Source organism: Chiloscyllium punctatum, chromosome 31 (assembly GCF_047496795.1).
Source record: "Chiloscyllium punctatum isolate Juve2018m chromosome 31, sChiPun1.3, whole genome shotgun sequence".
Lineage (NCBI taxonomy): Eukaryota > Metazoa > Chordata > Chondrichthyes > Orectolobiformes > Hemiscylliidae > Chiloscyllium > Chiloscyllium punctatum.
Genome location: NC_092769.1, coordinates 43,503,684 through 43,519,701, shown reverse-complemented (window position 1 = coordinate 43,519,701; position 16,018 = coordinate 43,503,684). Strand labels below are relative to the sequence as shown.

At 46.6% G+C, this 16,018-nt stretch overlaps 1 long non-coding RNA gene across 1 annotated transcript in view; it reads right to left on the bottom strand.

The window, feature by feature from the left end:
• Window positions 1-2,418: 2,418 nt before the first annotated feature.
• LOC140456949 (uncharacterized) overlaps window positions 2,419-16,018 on the bottom strand; it is a 51,634-nt gene continuing 38,034 nt past the window's right edge. The window contains exons 4-5 of the long non-coding RNA XR_011953277.1: window positions 8,514-8,641; window positions 2,419-3,172 (exon numbers count right to left, since the gene is read on the bottom strand). This is a non-coding gene — a long non-coding RNA (uncharacterized lncRNA). The remainder of the gene's footprint in view (window positions 3,173-8,513; window positions 8,642-16,018) is intronic.

The following is a 16,018-nucleotide window of genomic DNA, read 5'->3' as shown; positions in this document are numbered from 1 at the left end:
GGAAAGATATTTCACGCAGTTTAGGGTTGGGAACTGGGAGTCACGCTTGGAAGTGGAGTAGAGGCAGAAACTCTCAAACCATTTTAAAAAGGTGCCGGGATCGGCACCTGAAGGCCTACACTATCTGGGGAGAGAGAACTAGGGCTTTAAAAAACAACATTACATCTTGTCCAATGCAGACAGTAGACAGAGTCATCTCCTCTATACTGTGCTATTTTCTGAAGTTTTCAAATGTTACCAATATCTGATAGGATCAATACACAGGGATGAGGGGTGAGGGCAGGGAGGAGCAGTGTGTACATTGATGAGCATCACAATAATACTGATCTCATCCTTTGTACACAATGCTACTTCACTGTGTTGGCCTGTTTATCCTTCCTGTAGAAATGGGGAAAAGATTTGATTATCCAGGTCTGTTGTGATCACACGACAGCCCCATCTCCATCTGACCTGGTTCACACTATTTAAAGCTACCATTTCACTGGTCTTGTTGAAAAGTTCCCAGCTTCATTCTTGCCCCATTGAAGGCTGCTGTCAGTCAACTAATTGTTTCTCTCTCTCAATTATTGCATGTCATTCTCTACCATCATCCTGAACTTTACAATAAAATGATTGCTGCACCGCAAAACCATCCCCTACTGACACTGGATCCGCTTGCCCCACCTCTTTCCCAAGGACCAGATCCAATAGTACATGCTCTCTTGGGTTGGATACATACTCCTGCAGTGAGCTCTCCTCCATGTAATCCAGGAACACTTGACCCTCGTGACCTTTCACCATCAGTATCCCTGTCTATATCTGGAAACATTAGGTTTCTCAGCATAACTAAATTGTAGTATTGTCATTGCTCTCAAATGATCCTGCATATTTATTCTCCATCATTACTTTGGTTGCTGGCGGACAGACTGCACCTGAAGGTGTAACTGTATACTTGTTCTGTAGCTCCAGCCAAATTCATTCTGTCCTTTGACGGATCCTCTTTCTCTTGGACTCCTTAACTAATGCTAATCTAAACCAATACTTCTACCTTCATCCTTCCCCTTGTCTTCTATCAGTTTGGAATCCTTTATACTCAGCAATATTTAACACCCAGTCCTGCCATTCCTTGAGCCAGCTCTCGGTGATCAGTCCATCAGATTTCCACACACCAAAATGCATCTAGAAATCCCCACACTGAGTATTCACGTCTATGCAGAGTATCTCAGATTAAGGCTTTCTTTCTTACTCCATCTTCCACTGATGAACATGTTGTTGTAAATTAATACCAACTGCATTTCCCATTATTTTGAGAATCCTGGTAGTCTCCTCTACTAATCCTTTTTGTATCCCAACCACACACCAAGTTATGTTCAATCCCTCCCAAACACCCCGTAAGAAAATCAGTCCCAGCTCTGTCACGTTAGCCCATCCAGCTTGTACAGTTGCTGCCTTCCCCAGAACCAGTCTCAATGTCCCAGGAATCTGAAGCCCATCCTGCTGCACCATCGTTTCAGTCACACTCTCATCTACCTAAAACTCAGAGTCCTGCTCTCACTTGGACACGGAACTGGGAGTATTCCAGGGATTGCTGCATTTTCAGACCGGCTTGCTAACCATCCACCGAGCTCCCAAAATTCTGACTCCCAGACCACATCACCCTTCCTACCCAGGTCATTCTAACCAACATGGACATGACCTTTGACTGCTCACTGTCCCCCAGACGAATATCCTCCAGCCACGGTGACATTCTTAACCACACTATCCTGGAATTACATAGACGCTTATACCTTCTTCACTTTCCTGTCTCCCCTGTGACGATTGCTCCTCCTTCCTTCTCCCTCCCCTCCTGTACAGTTCGGCTGCTTGTGGGGTCACAGACATGGCTCTGACTCCCTCCCTTGAGTAGTCTATACCTTCATCAGCTTCCAAACTTGGAAACTGAATTGGGAGGGAGACACCAGGATATTTTTGTATTCCCTGACTGTTTCTCTCCGATTGCTTAGTTCCCCAGACCCTTCCTTCTTCCAGACCGTCATGTCTGCAGGGTGATCTGCTCTGCGTGTGTGCTATCCACCTAACTCTCAGCATCACAGGTCTCCCATAGAGTCTCTAGTCACTGTCTGAGCTCCCTGACCCAGTGTCCATCTAGGACACGAGCAGGGGGCTATGACTTCCCAATGTAACAGAACACATTTTCCATCTGACAAGTATGTCTTACCATGTCTTAAAATACAACATGTCTGGAATAACTTAATTAATTACTTAGAATGAAGTTAACATTCGGGAAATAGCAATATGGTTAAGTCCCTTATTCAACTGTGGCTTACTGAGGGTAATTTATTATATTGGCTCACAATTTCACTTGTCCCTCTTATTTCTGTGTTCAACCCTTATTTCAGAAGTTGAAAAAAATAAATTTGCTGACTTACAACAATTAACTGACAGTCACTAATAACAGTGTATTTATCAGCCAGTGACTTTACAGCCTTTTCTGTGATGGCTCTTGCATTTCTTTCAAACTCGGTGCAGGCAGGTCCCAGCAGCAGAAAGTTATCACTGTGACTCCCAGGTACGTGTAATCCTCCAGCTCCCACTCCACCCTGCTCCCTTCACAGGGTCACCATCTCTGTGACTCCCAGGTACGTGTAATCCTCCAGCTCCCACTCCACCCTGCTCCCTTCTCAGGGTCACCGTCTCTCTGACTCCCAGGTACATGTCCTCCTACAGCTCCCACTCCACTCTGCTCCCTCACAGGGTCACCGTCTCTCTGACTCCCAGGTACGTGTAATCTTCCAGCTCCACCCCCATTCCATTCCCTCACAGGGTCACCGTCTCTGTGACTCCCAGGCACGATAAGGCCATGATCCTCAGTGTTGATTTATATCCTCCCACTTTGCTGCCTCTGTAATTCCCAGGTGTGAGTGAGCCTCATGCTCCTGCTCCAAGTTGCTCCCTCACATGGTCACTCCCTCTGTGACTCGGTGCGGATTTTGAGCCTCCTGCTCTGCTGCTTCTCCAACTCCAAGTCCCAGTCGGCCTCGATCCTCGCTGCTGATTTATATTCACCCACTCTGTGCTGCTCTCTCTCAGGTTCTCTGTCCTTGTGACTCCCAGGTAATGGTAGGCCTTAAGCCTCAGCTGAGATTTATAACATCCCATTCTGTACTGCTGCCTTACAGAATCGCCGTTGTGCCTGGAAAACAGTGGAAAAGAGGAAGATTAGAACGAGCAGAGGGCGTTACAGTGATTGAGCGAGCTGTAGGGGATGGAACAGGTTATCTGGGGAGCTAGGCAGACCTGTAGTAACTAAAGACGTTTATTGAAAGATACAGTGAGAGTTTCAGACACTGAAGAAGGCAAAGGAAACAGAGACCTTGTGGCTTGTTCATGACAGAGCTATGCAGAGTCTAAAGGGGTTTTCTGAACTGGTTACGGTGATGTGCAGACTTCAAAAAAGGAAATTGACATCCAGCAAGTGTTGTCTGGTCCTGGAGACGTGGATGGAGACATGGATGTGACAGACTTGGATGTGACAGAGTGAGAAGACTTGCAGTAACTGGTGGGAATATAAACCTTTAGGGCACTGGTGGTTTTCAACGACCCTCAGAACATGAGGAGGTGCAGAGAATGGGAGCGTTCCAAATAGTGGGATTGTAGGGGCTGGACGTCCTGAGATGGATAAGGAGGATGAAAAGTTCCAATTTAACACACGCAACCATTGTAATTATAGAGATTTAAGGAAGGGAACCTGTTCTATCATTGATTACAGTTATATGGAGAGTAACAGAAACGGAAGGAGTTACAAATTTAAAAAGGGAGAGATTTTGGGTGATCAGAAGTTTCAACAAGAATAAAGAAATTTTAGTGATCTCTAGCACAGGTGGGAATGGAGGAGGTGAGATATTGTGAGGAACTGTCAGATTTATATGGCAGGGAGGATGTCAGATATGAAAGGGAGAGCTGCATTCTCTTGATGCAGTTACAGACATGAGGAGTGTTGTAGCGCCTGCTGGAGGGGACACAGATAACAACAGCAGTGGCTCAGGAAGGCAGCTCCCCACCACCTTCTCAGGGACAACTCAAACTCAACAATAAATGCTGGAACAGCCAACAAAGCTCATGTTCATTAATGAATGAAGCAATAAAAGATCTACAAGTAGCACTGAGGTCACTCAGGAAGGGTCTTTCAACAGCACTTCATAAACCCGGAACCACTATCCCCTGGAAGGACAGGAGCTCCGGGTGCACGGGAACACCAGCATTTCCAAGGTACCCCCCAAGCCATGCTCCATCCTCCCAGCTCTGTGTCTGTCCCTACACCCAAAGGACTGCAGTGGGTCAGGAAGGCAGCTCCCCACCACCTTCTCCAGGGAATTACAGATGGGAAGGTAATGGGGAAACTCTGCTGTTTACAGCCAGACAGAAAAATAAATCCAGCAATGGGTGTGAAATGAAATTTCCCTGTCAGAACAACATGCTGAGCATGGATAGAGGATTTGTCTGATTGGCACAAGGCAGAGAGTGTGAAGAAAGGGGTCTTTTTCACGATGGGAACTGGTGATGGGGGAGCTCCGCAGGGGTCAGTTTTGGGACTACACTCTACACGTTATTCATTAAGAGTCTGAACAAAGGATGTGAAGGGGTACGAGAAATGGGTTTCCAAGAAAGATTTCAGGGATGAAATTCGTGTTTTATGAGGAGCAGGTGAAGTCTCTGGGTCTGCACTTGATGAAGTTTCAGAGGCAGCGGCAGAATCTCATTCAAACTTACAGAATACTGAGGGGCCTGGATGGAGTGGATGTGGGCAAGATGTTTCCACAATCAAGAGAGACTAGGGGCCAAGGGCACAGCTTCAGGGTGAAGGGACGACCTTTTAGAATAGAGATGTGGAGGAATTTATTCAGCCAGAGGGTGATGGATCTGTGGAACTCACTGCCTCATGGGGCTGTGGATGTTAAGTGATTCAGAGATAAGCAGGTTCTGGATGAATAAGGAGATCAAGGGTTACAGGGAGTGAGAGAATGGGGTTGAGAAACAATTCATACACAATCGAATAGTGGAATAGACTTGATGGATTGAATGGTCTAATTCTACCCCTATACATGATGGTCTTATGGACTGCGCTTATTCCATAGGTTTCTAAGTGTGCAGTTAGTATTTCTGACATCTCGTTTAACATACATTCCAGCACTTTCGTGATTATTGCTGTCATCTCTTGGTTTCAGATCAACTGCAGAAAGCTACGCTATGGTATAACGTGGGAACCCTGTTGTATAAATCTCAGAAAGGTAGCATACAGGGCCAGCAGGACATAGAGAAGGTAAATGGAATGCTGGCATTGATTTCAAAGGGAACGGAGAATAAAAATAGGGAAGGCTTGAAATAAATATAGAGGACTCCTGTCAGCCCAACTGAGAATACTGTGAACATGTTTGGTCCCCTATCTGGAGGGAAAATGTCCTTGCATTAGAGGCAGCCCAGAGAAGGTTCACCAGGCTGGTCTTCAAAATGGAGGGATATTGATGAGAAGAGGTGGAGAAGGTTGAACTTGCCGTCATTAAAATTTAGAAAATGAGGCAAATTTATTGATATACCAAAGATTCTTGTGTTCTGAATGATTCGGTAATGAGACATTGTCTCACTGAGCAAGAATCTGTAACCGGAGATGAAGGGGAATACAGACACCAGAGAAGCTAACAGAGAAAAGCTGGGCTGTAGAGACTGGAGGATGTTACAGAGTTCGGTGATTTGAGATCAGGTGGTTGTCGGGCTGAAAGATGTCAAGTAGAGTTACAGGATTATCAGTTCTGAAGGATTTACAGAGATCGGGAGGAATATAGGGACTAGAGATTACACAGTAGTAGTTGGAGCTCCAGGAGGTTATAGAGAAAGGGAGTGTTTTCGGCACTGGAGAGAAGACAGATGGGATGGTATTGGAGCTACAGGAGTTTATAGAGAAAGGGAGGATTGGAGGGACTGGAGACTACACAGGTAGGGGTGGTAGTTGGAGCTGCAGGTGTTAAAAGAGACCGGGAGGATTTTTGGTACTGGGAATTACACTGACATGGACAAGAGTTGGAGCTGCAGGAGTGAGTGAGATAGGGAGGTTTGAAGGGGCTGGATCAGTTCACACAGCCAGGGAGAAGTGTAGGGATTGGAGGAGCCAGAGATACTGAGAGTTGTGGGGCTGCAGAAGTTCAGAGAGTTACTGAGGACTGTGAAGGCAGGTTTACAGCATTCCCATCAGTTACACAGAGATGTAGAGTGCTGTTCTGGAGGGGGTTACAAAAATCAAGAGGGTTGCAGGTACTGGAAGATATTACAAAGACAGTGAGCTGTAGTATTTGAGGAGGTTACAGCGACAGGATGCGTTGAGGAGTTGGAGGCTGCGACTGGTGTTAAACATGCTGCAAGGGATCAAAACCTTACATCGATCGGGGGATTGGAAGCACTGGAGATAAAGAATGAGAATTGCAGTAACTGAAGAATATCACAGAGATGGGAGGTAAAATATGAGTTAGAGGAGTTATAACATGAGATGGGCTGTATTCAACAGAGTCAGGGAAGATATAGGGAGATCTGAAGGGACGAGAGATGATCAAAAGGACGGTGAGGCTTCTCACTGTCGGATTGGGTCAGTTTACGCAGGTATGGGATATTTTATGGAATTGTGCTACTTACAGAGATTAAGAGAGTTGTATAGAATTGAGGAAAGAACAGAGATATGGAAGGTTAATGAAGACTTTTGTTGATGTCAGATGCTGCGGTTCTGGAAAGAATATGGACCGGCAAGCTGTACAATCTGTCAGAGCTTACAGAGACAGGAACAGCAATAGATCCTGGAGACACAAACACAGATAGGGAGTATTGCACACACTGGAGGAGGTTTCTGCTTTCAGGATGGTTGTAGGGAAGTGTAACGTTTACACAGATAGGGGTGTAAGAGCTGGAGAAGGTTATGGAGATGATTAGATTGATGGGGGGACCGGAGGACCTAACATTGACAGGGCTGGTGATAGCGACAGGAGGATGTTACATAGATAGTAAGTCTTGTAGAAACTGATCGGGAGAGTCATAAACATTGGAGCTGGTTCCACAGATCGAGGGTTTTACAGGGTCCTGAGAGGATTACGCAGATAGGGAGGTTTGTAGGATGTTCACATTTTCAGAGTGTTTCAGGAATGGAAAAGGTTACACAGTTAAGGAGGGATGTTGGAGCTGTGGGAGTTCACAGAGACTCAGAGGTTTGAAGGGGTTGGGGCTGATTATGGATAGATGGATATATTTAGGGGCAGTAATATGGAACGCAGAGGGAGAGTTTAGATTAGATTTCCTACAGCATGAGAATAGGTACTTCGGCCCAACAAGTCCACATCAACTCTCCAAAGAGTAATCCACCCAGACCCATTTCTCTCTGACAATGCACCCAACACTATGGACAATTTAGCATGGCCGATTCACCTGACCTGCACATCTTTGGACTGTGGGAGGAAACTAGAACACCTGGAGGAAACCCACGCAGACACAGGGAGAAGGTGCAAACTCCACACAGACAGACAGTCACCTAACGCTGGAATCGAATCTGCGTCCCTGGCACTGTGAGGCACCATCGCTCACCACTGAGCCACCTTGCTGCCCAAATTGCAGAATTACACAAAGGGAGAGTGTTTGAGGTGCTGGGAGGACTGTCGGGAGTGGACGAGCAAACAGAGATTTGGAGTGCTGCTGTAGCTTGAAAAGGGTCTGGAGGCATTCATATCGGGAAGTAGATCGGTAGGGTTGGGAGAAGGTTACCATGGTCGTGTGGTGCTATAGGCCAGGAGGCAGGAGTGTGATCGGACCTGCAAAAGTTTACAGTGATATCATGTTTTCTTGGGGCTTGAGGAAAGTACACAGGTGGGTATTTTACTCCAGACTGGAGGATTTTACAGAGACGGCGTACTGTCAGTATTGTGCAAAACTACAGAAATGGGAATTATTGTACTGAGTGCAGGATGAGATTACTGAGATTGGGCATGTTATCGACATTGGAGCAATTTACACACAGGGAGAGTCGTCAGCATCGGAGTAGGTTTCAAATATACAGCGGGAATTTGGGAGGGGTGGAGGTTACAGAAATAGGAAAATTTCTGGGAATTACAAGCATTCAAGACATTGGCACAAACAAGTTAGACCGAAAGGCATGTTTCCTTGCTGTATGACTCTATCACATGACAAGACACAGCGTGAGGAGGGAAGATAGAACAGAAAGATCCCAGGTTTCAATACCATCTCCTTGAGGGAGGCCTGCTTTCCCCTCTGTTGAACTGATCCTCACTAAGACAGCACAGGCCTGCATTGATAACTGTCAACTTACTATATTGACATAGGAAGGCTCAGTACAGCGGAGATGAAAATTAACAAGACGGTAGGGTTTGAGCCTGGGACCATCATACTCTGTGTTTACCCTTCAACACTGTATCTGTGCCATGTCTTCTGGACCAAAGTTCGATCCCTTAAATACACTCTGCTCTGTTCACTGTGAGTGATCTTACCTCGCTGCAGGATTTACTGAAGGCTCCAGATCTCACTCTCCATCTCTCTGGCTGACCAACTGTCTTCAGTGTGGTGATGGACGAGACAGGAATTGGGAATTCTGTTGAGTCAGGAGCATCCTGAGTATCTACAGGAGATAGAGAAACAGACAGAATGGGAAATTAGACTGATGCAGTGAGGGTTACACATGGAGAATGGCACTGAGTCCAACAGAGATCTGGAAAATCCCAGTCTCCATCCCTGGTCTGTGTTGCCTCATCTCCCTGGAGTGGAGAATTCTGTTGGCTCAGGATCTGGAGTAGCTGCAAAAGGTGCAGTCACCGGGATCAATTAAACCCTCACAGTGACAGATACCACATGGAGAGAGACTGAGTGATAGCACCAGAGTGCAGGAAGGGATCAGGATCAAATCACGGTCAGGAAGAAGGTGCACTGGGATCAGTACTCAGGGATAAGGGAGCTATCAGTGGACCAGGCAATGGCCTCGTGTTACTCTCACTAGACTGTTCATCCAGAATTTAATGCCAGAGTCAGGGATACCCATCTAACCGCTTAATAATACCCTTTCAGTAAGCAAATCTGTTCTAGGCTGCCAATCTGGCCTACATATGAATCTAGACCCAGGGCAATGGGATTGACCCTCAAATGCCCTCTGTAATGATCTGGGAAGCCACTCAGCTCTAAGGCTGGTCAGGGTGGGCATGCGATGCTGTCTAGCCAGAGACAGCAACATCCCATGAGTGAATTAAACACAACACCGCTGGGAGCAGTGTCCTGGCCAATCATGTCGGTAGGTTTATGGACAGGGCTGTAAACTGACAGAGAGAATGAAGGTGAAAGGAGCTTTCCAAATTCAAAGAGAAAATGTGAAGCCTCCGAACAGCATGGGAATGTGGCTGAAGACAAGCAGAAAAGGAAGGGACAGAGTTTAACTAAAACTGTACATCAATGAATTGGTGTGTGACAGGACATTGTGGGGAAGAGGAAATTATAATGTTGTTTTCATTTGGAATGGACAAAGTATCTACAATACGCTAATAGCCTTGTGACACAGAGATAAATGAGACTTAGTCACCAGACAGACGTGATTACAGGGTGAACAAAAGATGGAACATAAATATTCAACAGTAAACAACCTTACAGGATCTCAGGCAGAATGGAGAAGCAAGATGGGAACCCTGACACTAATGGATAACAAAGGCATTACAGAGAAAGCATTTGGTCTCAAATTATGCAGCTGAATCAGCCTGAATGCAAATTCTGGGTGCTATGTGTCAAAAACACAAGCAGGAGAACAGTTTTTATGCTGGTAAAAACAATGACTGCAGATGCTGGAAACCAGATTCTGGATCAGTGGTGCTGGAAGAGCACAGCAGTTCAGGCAGCATCCAACAAGCAGCGAAATCAACGTTTCGGGCAAAAGCCCTTCATCAGGAATAAAGGCAGTGAGCCTGAAGCATGGAGAGATAAACTAGAGGAGGGTGGGGGTGGGGAGAGAGTAGCATAGAGTACAATGGGTGAGTGGGGGAGGAGATGAAGGTGATAGGTCAAGGAGGAGAGGGTGGAGTGGATAGGTGGAAAAGGAGCTAGGCAGGTCGGACAAGTCCAGACAGGTCAAGGGGACAGTGCTGAGCTGGAAGTTTGAAACTAGGATGAGGTAGGGGAAGGGGAAATGAGGAAGCTGTTGAAGTCCACATTGATGCCCTGTTCCGAGGCGGAAGATGAGGCGTTCTTCCTCCAGGCGTCTGGTGGTGAGGGAGCGGCGGTGAAGGAGGCCCAGGACCTCCATGTCCTCGGCAGAGTGGGAGGGGGAGTTGAAATGTTGGGCCACGGGGCGGTTTGGTTGAGTGGTGCGGGTGTCTCGGAGATGCTGCCTTGCAGTATTTCATTGCTCATCCCTGCATTAAACAGGAATTCATTAGAAATTGTAGCAAAGATGGTGTGATAATTTTTGAAGACTTCAATCTTTGTATAATCTTGGACAGACTCATTGGCAAGAGTGATATTATCAGAGATCCTCCTTGAATGTTTTTGTCAGTGTTTCTTTGAATAACACATTGTGCAAATAGCTAGGGATGTAACTATCTCAGATCAACCTTTGGGTGATGAAGCTGAGTGAATGAGTAATATCACACCGAGATCCTCCAAGAAATTATACCGGAATTCAAAGAGATTATGACATTTTAAAGTGACCATAAAGCACACCCGAGCATCACTAACAAAGCCCATTATATGAGTTTGAGAGAGAACTGACCAAGGTAAACAGGGGAAACAGACTGAAATATCAGGCTGTAAATGAACAGTGGAAACCATTTAGTGCCAGAGAGACCTAGAGACGTACAGCACATAAACGGACCCTTCGGTCCAACTCGTCCACGCCGACCAGATATCCTTTCCTAATCTCGTCCCATCTGCCAACAGTTGGCCCATATCCCAATAAACCCTTTTCATTCATTTACCAATCCAGATGCTTTTTGAATGCTGCAATTGTACCAGCCTCCACCACTTCCTCTGGCAGTACATTCCCTACATAACCACACTCTGCGTGAAAAGGTTGCCCCTTAGGTCCCTTTTAAATCTTTCATCTCTCACCTTAAACCTACTCCCTCCATTTCTGATCTCCACCACCCCAGGGAAAAGACCTTGTATGTTTATCCTATCCATGCCCCTCATGATTTTATAAACCTCAAGAATGTCACCCCTTAGCCTCTGATGCTCCAGGGAAAACAGTCTCAGTCGTTTCAGCCTCTCCCGATTGCTCAAATCCTCGAATCCTGGCAACATCCATGTAAAACTTTTCTGAACACTTTCAAGTTTCACAACATCCTTCCAATAGGAGAAGGACCAGAACTGCATGCAATATCCCAAAAGTGCCCTAACCAGTGTGCTGTACAGCTGCAACATGACCTCCAAACTCCTAAAATCAATGCTCTAACCAATAAAGGAAAGCATACCAAACACCTTCTTCACTATCTGCTTACCTAGGTAACACTTAAGGGGTCATGGGCGTGGACATGGATTGGACAGTGAGTGTGGTGGGCGGGGGGTGGTGTAAAACGGGTTTGGGGACGGGCTGAGGGTGATGTAGGATGTGTCTGGGAGTTGGGGGCAGGCGGCGGGTGGAGGGTGGTGTCAGACGGTTTTGGGGGCAGGATTCGCTGTTGGGTCGGTTTGGGGGGGTGACGTTGAGAGGCGGGTGGGGGCAGTGTTGGATGGGTTTGGAGGTGAGCGGGATGTGTTTTTGGGGTTTGGCAGGGTGTGGGGGCTCACTCATGGCTTGCTGCTGCCTAGTCACCTGAACAGGGAGTAGACTGGACTGAAAACTCCGAGCCCCAGAGGAAAGGTATTGAATCGATTAACCGAATAATCAATTATCCGAACGAAATAGTGCCCGTCCATCTCGTTCAGATAATCGAGGTTCCTCTGTAAACCATCTGGACTATACCCTAGTGTCGTGTGAGTTTTACCTTCACGCAATCAACCCCTGCTCGATCCTGCTCAATGGCCCCAATATTGGCCCAGTTCCAGTTTAAGACCTAAATCTGTCAACCTGTCTGATCTTTTTCCACAACTATGTTAAAACAAAGACAGTTGTGGTGACTAGACGCAATGTGCTCTCCAATTGATACTTCAGTCACTTGCCTGACCTGGTTTTCTGAGGAGAGGTCCAGTGTTGCACCCGCCTGAGCAGCAGAGAGCCCTCGACGTCTTGACTGAGGAAACTTTCTTGGACACATTTTATAAATTCCACCCAGTGCGGCCCTTTTACACTCTGGGTGACCCAGCCAATCCAGGGGAAGTTAAAATCTCCATCCAATACTACTCTATTATTTTTATAGGTACCTGCAAACTCACTATACATTTGCTCCTCTCGTACCCGCTGGCTATTTGAGGGTCTACAACACGATCCCAGCAGACTGATCATCCCCTCTTTGTTTCTAACTTTTTAATTTATGGCCTCATTTGATGACTGCTTAACAGAATTGTCTCGATGCACAGATGTTATGTCCTTTCTAATCAAAAGGACAACTCCCCCTCCTCACTTACTTGCCCTCTGTCACGCCTGTAGTTTCTGTATCCTGGAACACTGAACTGCCAGTCCTGCCCTTCACTCAGCCATGTTTCGGTTATGGCTATAATATCTCAGTCCCCAGAGCTAATCCATGGTCTGAGCCCATCTGCCTTACCAGTCAGGCCGCGTGTGTTGAAATAAATGCCCTTTAAACCAGATATCTTTCCCTCCCTCGACTGTGCCCCTGGATATCCTGAATAGGTAACTTGCTCTTGATGGTTGATATATTTCCCCTGATTTTTCGATGGTCCCTCTCCTCACTCAGAGTCTCAACTCCCTGCCAAACTAGTTTAAATCCTCCTGGGTAACACTAGCAAATCTCCTCCCTGGGATACTTGTGCCCCTTTGCTTCAAGTGCAAACCATCCCCTTTGTACCGGTCCCCTCTACCCCAGAAGAGATCCCAATGACCCAAGAACTGAAAACCCTGCCCCCTATACCAGCTCCTCAGGCACACATCCATCCGGCCGACCTTTCTATTTCTATCCTCACTGGCACTTGGCACTGGGAGTAATCTGAAGATCATTAAGGTCAATATCCTGCTTTTTTAACTTCTCACCTGACTCCCTGTACTCATTTCACAGGACCCCATCCCTTTGTCTACCTCTGTCATGTGGACCGATGTGCACAATGACCTCTGGATGTTCACCCTCCCCCTTCAGAATGTTCAATAACGACTCAGAGACATCCTTGACCCTGGTACCTGGGAGGCAGCACACCATCCTGGGGTCTCTTCTGGATCCACACAGTCTCCTGTCTGTCCCCCTCACAACTGTGCCTCCTATCAGTATCACGATCATTACAGAGGATCTGGCAAACAGAGACAGGGAGGAACTCCCTGCAGTTGGGTGCATGTTAGGAAAGTGGAGTATGTTAAAGTGATGCAGTGAGACCGCAGGGCCAGTGTGCTCCTTGAAGAGTGATTAGTAAAGGCAGCAAGTCCAGGGAATACGGATCAAGTGATACCGGGAGTTTGAGAAAGAAGATACAGTGCAATAAAATCAGGTGAAGCCCTTCACAAGTATAGAGAGTGCAAGGGGATTGTAGAAAATGAGGGACAAACAATGGTCATGAAATATATTTGGCAGATACGATTGCGGAAAAGCCACAGGTATTTTATCAGCATCGTGAGAGTAAGAGGATTCCCAATGAAAGAGGAAGGCCTGTGAGAAACCAAAGGGACAATCTGTGCATGGAGTCAGAGAAAGCAGGTCTTCAATGAATACTTCCCACCTGTATTCACACAGGAGAAAGGCATTGTAGCTGGGGATTTCAGTTGGGATGCTGAGGTTCCAGAACATGTTAAGATCAATAAAGAGGAGGTATTAAATGTTTTCACAGGCAGAAAGGTGGAGAAATCTCAAGTTCCCAATGAAATGTATAGAACATAGATAGAACATAGATCAATACAGCACAGAACAGGCCTTTCGGCCCACAATGTTGTGCCGAACATTTGTCCTAGCTTAAGCACCCATCCATGTACCTATCCAAATGCCGCTTAAAGGTCACCAATGATTCTGACTCTGCCACTCCCACAGGCAGCACATTCCATGCCCCCACCACTCTCTGGGTAAAGAACCTACCCCGGACATCCCCACTGTACCTCCCACCCTTCACCTTAAATTTATGTCCCCTTGTAACACTCTGTTGTACCCGGGGGAAAGGTTTCTGACTGTCAACTCTATCTACTCTTCTAATCATCTTATAAACCTCTATCAAGTCACCCCTCATCCTTCGCCGTTCCAACGAGAAAAGGCCTAGCACTCTCAACCTATCCTCGTACGACCTATTCTCCATTCCAGGCAACATCCTGGTAAATCTTCTCTGCACCCTCTCCAAGGCTTCCACATCTTTCCTAAAGTGAGGCGACCAGAACTGCACACAGTACTCCAAATGTGGGCTAAGCAAGGTCCTGTGCAGCTGCAACATCACTTCACGACTCTTGAATTCAATCCCTCTGCTCATGAACACTAATACACTATAAGCCTTCTTACCAGCTCTATCCACCTGAGTGGCAACTTTCAAAGATCGATGAACATAGACCCCAAGAGCCCTCTGCTTCTCCACCTTACTAAGAACCCTACCGTTAACCCTGTATTCCGCATTCTTATTTGTCCTTCCAAAATGGACCATCTCACACTTGACAGGGTTGAACTCCATCTGCCACGCCTCAGCCCAGCTCTGCATCATATCGAAGTCCCTTTGCAGCCGACAACAGCCCTCCTCACTATCCACAACTCCACCAATCTTCGTATCATCTGCAAATTTACTGACCCACCCTTTGACTCCCTCTTCCAAGTCATTAATAAAAATTACAAACAACAGAGGACCCAGAACTGATCCCTGCGGAACTCCACTTGTAACTGGGCTCCAGGCTGAATATTTACCATCTCCCACCACTCTCTGACTTCGACCGGTTAGCCAGTTTTCTATCCAACTGGCCAAATGTCCCTCTATCTCATGTCTCCTGACTTTCCACATGAGCCTCCCATGGGGAACCTTATCAAATCCATGTTCACTACATCCACTGCTCTACCCTCATCCACATGCTTGGTCACCTCCTCAAAGAATTTAATAAGACTTGTAAGGCAACACCTACCCCTCACAAATCCGTGCTGCCTCTCCCTAATCAAGCAGTGTATTTCCAGATACTCATAAATCCTATCCCTCAGTACCCTTTCCATTACTTTGCCTACCACAGAAGTAAGACTAACTGGCCTGTAATTCCCGGGGTTATCCCTATTCCCTTTTTTGAACAGGGGCACAACATTCGCCACTCTCCAGTCCCCTGGTACCACCCCCGTTGACAGTGAAGATGAAAAGTTCATTGCCAACGGCTCTGCAATTTCCTCTCTTGCTTTCCACATAATCCTAGGATATATCCCGTCAGGCCCAGGGGACTTGTCTATCCTCAAGTTTTTCAAAATGCCCAACACATCTGCCTTCCTAACAAGTATCTCTTCTAGCTTACCAGTCCGTTTCACACTCTCCTCTTCAACAATATGATCCCTCTCGTTTGTAAATACTGAAGAAAAGTACTCATTCAAGACCACTCCTATCTCTTCCGACTCAATACACAGTCTCCCACTACGGTCCTTGATCGGACCTACCCTCGTTCTCGTCATTCTCATGTTTCTCACATACGCATAAAATGCCTTGGGGTTATCCTTGATCCTACCCGCCAAAGATTTTTCATGCCCTCTCTCAGCTCTCCTAATCCCTTTCTTCAGCTCCCTTCTGGCTATCCTGTATCCCCCCAACGCTCTGTCTGAACCTAGTTTCCTCAACCTTATGTAAGCCTCCTTCTTCCTCTTTACAAGACATTCAACCTCCCTCGTCAACTAAGGTTCCCTCACACTACCATCTCTTCACTGCCAGACAGGTGCATACATATCAAGGACACGTCATATCTGTTCCTTGAAAAAGTTCCACA